The following is a 4414-nucleotide window of genomic DNA, read 5'->3' on the forward strand; positions in this document are numbered from 1 at the left end:
GTCACAATGGTCACACAGTGTAAAATTGCACTTCGGTCACATGGTCACATGCCGGTCACAATGGGTCACAACGTTGGCTTATGTGAGTTTATTTATTTAGTGTGTAATAAAGTCAAATATATGTGAAAATTCATCTTCAATAATACAATATTATTATGGTACAAACACAATATTATATAAAAGTTATAATACTATATTGTACAAATATATTACAACATCATTAATCAAAACTCTTTGACATTATTGTACAAATGTTTTGTAATACATTATAATACAAATACACCACACAATTATTATACAAATTTGTGGTGCTTCTTTCTTGACTCTAAATTAGTCATTGTCGATTTTGATGTTCTCTCCTAAACTATAACAAAACTTAAAAAATAAGTTTTGACCTATATTTATCTTTGTCACTTGGTCACGGGAATATCCGATCATAATGTCACATAATTAAAAATTTCACTCGTGTCACATTGGTCACACGTGGGTCACAATGCATAATACAAGTCGTATATAGATAAATTTGGTCTTATTTTATTAGTATAAATCACTTATAATATCATAATTTTTTTTATAAACACGTTATATTTACTATATAACAACGTATAAACCATATTTATACTTAAAAACCATATTTATACTTATATTTCTTTGGTGATTGAGTCATAGGTCATAATTGACAACAATGGTCACATAGTATAAAATTACAATAAAATCATATTTGATGATATTAAAATTCAAAGACATTATTGAAGATAGAGATTAACGGTGATTATATCGCATATATGATACGTCTAATTATTTATGATATTTGGTACTATATGTCTCAGATTACAAAGATATAGTTCGCATGAGCATACCGATCATGAGGTGATATGGATCATAAGATCATATGGGTCACATGGTTATATGGTCACAAGGTCACATGGTCACAATATTACACGTGTCGAGAATAGAGAGAATCAGAAAAAATAAAAATAAAATGAGGAGAGAGAAAATATGAAAAATAATAAATAAAAAACATTAATGAAGAGAGAGAAATCGGTGAGGAAAGAGAAAATGATAAAAAAAATTATATTAATTAAAATATTAAAGGGTAAAATGGGAAATATGCATTTAGAAGGGTATTTTAGAAGTTGGAATTTTTTTTAAAAAAGTGGAGGGTAGGTCTAGAAGTAGTTTTAGCACATTTGGGGTATTTTGGATAATCCCCCAATGATAACGGTGCGACAACCGAGGGGTATTCTTGAAGTTTTCCCTATTCCCTCTCCGTCTCTCTCTCTTCATGGGTATCTAAAACCACCTATGCGGACCTCGATCCGTCTCCACCTGCACTGATCTACGCATTTTCGTTCGTGGATATACCGTATATAAGGTCGTATATCTTCTTCCTGTACAGCTATGGCCGTTGTTTCCTCAAACCCCGGCACCGTCGAAGAGATCTTCAAGGATTTCACTACTCTCACCACAGGTACGTGAGAGCCCTTTACTTGAAATTCCCATATTTCTTCTGAGTGCGCACTCCTTTGGCTTTTCCCCCTCTCTCTCACGGTGTTTTCCTTTGCTATTTCATCAGATGTGGATGAGTTCTACTCTCAATGCGATCCGGGTAAGCTGGTTCTAGTTTTTTCCTTGTTGGTTTCGGAGACCCATTTTCTCAGTTTGTCATTATGGTGATCGAGATCTGTGGGAAAAGCTTGTGTATTCACGTCGGCCAATGCCATGTATATGTACACGAATAGAAACAGCAAAACCCTAGCAAATCTAGGAGAAGATAAACACGTACTTACAATATATGTTAACGATATAAACTTAAATATATGACGAGGATATTCTCGTCGAACACCCCCTCAAGTTAGTGAGTGCAAACTAAGCAATTCCAACTTGTCGATGAACCTAGCGAATTCCTTCTTGTCTAAGGCTTTAGTGAAAATATCGGCCAATTGCTCCCGAGTCAAAACATGTTGAGTGATGATGTTTCCGTGGTCAAGATGATGTCGAAAGTAGTGACAATCCACTTCAATGTATTTTGTCCGTTCGTGAAAAACGTCATTGGATGCAATATGCAAAACAGCTTGACTATCACAGAACAACATCATAGGTGTCGAATGGTTGACGCCGAATGAAGAAAGAAGATTCTTGGTCCACAACAATTCACATGCAGCGAACCGCATGGCTCGATTTTCCGACTCAGCAGACGAAAGGGAGGGTACGGTTTGTTTCTTCGTCTTCCATGAGACAGATGATGAACCCAACTGAATAAACCACCCACTCAAGGACTTTCGTGTAAGAGGACAGCCCGCGTAATCTGCATCACACCAACCTCGTAACTGTAGGTCATAATCGGAGCGAAACAAAATGCCTTGACCGGGATCGTGTTTCAAGTAGCGAACAACGTGTAAGGCAGCATCCCAATGGTCTTGTCGAGGTTGTTGCATGAACTGCGATAATATATGAACCGAATACGAGAGTTCGGGTCGAGTGACAGTGAGATAAATGAGACGCCCGACCAATCGACGGTATCGGCCAGGATCGGCAATGAAGGAGCTATCCGAGAGAGAAAGACGGTGATTTTGATCCAAAGGGAACTGTAACGGCTTGCATCCGAGTAACCCTACCTCAGAGACGATATCAAGGGCATACTTGCGTTGGCAAACGTAGATACCGGAAGCATTGCGAGCAACCTCGAGAGCTAGGAAGTATTTTAAACGAACGAGATCTTTCATGTGGAAGCAAGAACTCAAGTACCGCTTGAATGTGTCTAGAGCAACGGTAGAGTTGTCGGAGATAATCAAATCATCGATGTAAACAAGGACGTTCAGATGAATGTGGCCGTCGTGAAAAGTGAACAACGAGTGATCGGATTGGGACTGACGGAAGCTATATGTCTCCAAGGCCGAGCTTAACTTTTCGAACCAACAACGTGGTGCTTGACGAAGGCCATATAGAGATTTCCAAATGCCATCACTATATATTTTCTTAGGTGTTCCTCATTCTTGTCTTCACTACAGTGGTTCAAATGCCATCACTATATATTTTCTTAGGTGTAATTTAGTTCAGTTGACAATTATGTGGGATTAGAGGAAACGGTTTAGATCAAAATCAATTATTAATATTCCTCATTTATCGGTTTTGGCCTAGGATTAATGTCTACTAATTTTTAGAGCCAATGCAGAGTGAAAAAATAGTAGGAACTAGGAACTTAGTTGTCCAAGCTAGTTTGCTATTCTTCAGCCTTATCATAATACAAAACCCATCAAATTTCCGGAACGTCGTTGCTACGAAAACAGCTATCTTACTCTCAAAGTGAAAGAAGGTTTTCTGATCAGCTACCTATTTCTGCACTGTTAATCCTCCTCCACACATACAGAAATGAGAATGCACAAGAATTCAAGTTGCCATTTCTCTACCTGATTCTTGCATCAGTGTAATTCTTGTGTAAGTTACCTTGCTGATTCATGACAAAAAAAAGCTTGTTGATTCTTGCCGTCCAGATCGGACAAGCTCGAGGAATTACCACTTCTTCTTCCTCCTTTTGCCGGCGACGGAATCGCCGGAGCATCGTATCGGCGAAGACAGAGTTTTTTGTTTCTCACATCTCCTCCTTTTATACCTTTTATATGAATTCTAACATGTATCATTAGACTACTACAGTCATATATGTATAGTATATACATTCAATTTCTTTACCTTTATGCAGTGGAATCTTTGGTTTCCTAAGCTTTTCCTACCTCCTCTTTACCCTCTAATCGCATCTCCTCTATTTTCCTACTCGCCTCTTCCACCGCCTCGCTTAATTTGTCCTGCTTTCACACCAGCATTATGTACACATAAATATATGACATTTATATTCATATATATACACAAAAAGAATGGAAACTAAAATGTCACACGCATCGGCAAAGGCCTCGTTGAAATGATCCTAACATGTGGCTTCCGCCTGTTCGTAAAAAATTTAAGATTTTTAATTAATATTCATTCTGTTTTCGAGGAATAAATTATAGAGACCAAAGTAACGGAGATGAGTGGGTGACTTTTTATTTTCAGAGAGTCGGACATTATTAAGGAGTATTATAATTTATTTAAACCAACTACCTCCAAATGTACGTGTTGGCATAGTAATACGAATGATTTAAAACCAAAGCCGTTATTTTTTTTTTTGTTAACGTGGGGAACCTGTGACTACCTACCCTTACAAACGGTGCCGAACTGGCCACCACTCGTCGTAGACATAATACCATTAGACAATTGATCTCAAATGGTATAATAACCATAGATTATGTTAAGTCTAAGGAAACCTTAGCAGATCCGTTAACGAAAGGCCTTAATCGAGATCAATTGTACAAATTATCGAGAGGAATGGGATTAAAATCCACGAATTAAAGAATGACAATAGCGGTAACCCAACCTTGCT

The 4414-nt window shown here is 37.6% G+C and overlaps 1 long non-coding RNA gene across 2 annotated transcripts; it reads right to left on the reverse strand.

Moving 5' to 3' along the window:
* Window positions 1-3307: 3307 nt before the first annotated feature.
* LOC104799031 lies at window positions 3308-4223 on the reverse strand. Of its 2 annotated transcripts, XR_769510.1 has the most exons (3): window positions 4191-4223; window positions 3691-3803; window positions 3308-3613 (listed from the first exon to the last, which is right to left on the reverse strand). It is a non-coding gene; the product is annotated as an uncharacterized LOC104799031 (long non-coding RNA). The 2 variants fall into 2 exon arrangements; XR_769509.1 differs by having other exon boundaries at window positions 3691-4217.
* Between the last annotated feature and the right edge of the window lie 191 nt (window positions 4224-4414).

This window comes from Tarenaya hassleriana, unplaced genomic scaffold (genome assembly GCF_000463585.1).
Source record: "Tarenaya hassleriana unplaced genomic scaffold, ASM46358v1 Cleome6, whole genome shotgun sequence".
NCBI lineage: Eukaryota > Viridiplantae > Streptophyta > Magnoliopsida > Brassicales > Cleomaceae > Tarenaya > Tarenaya hassleriana.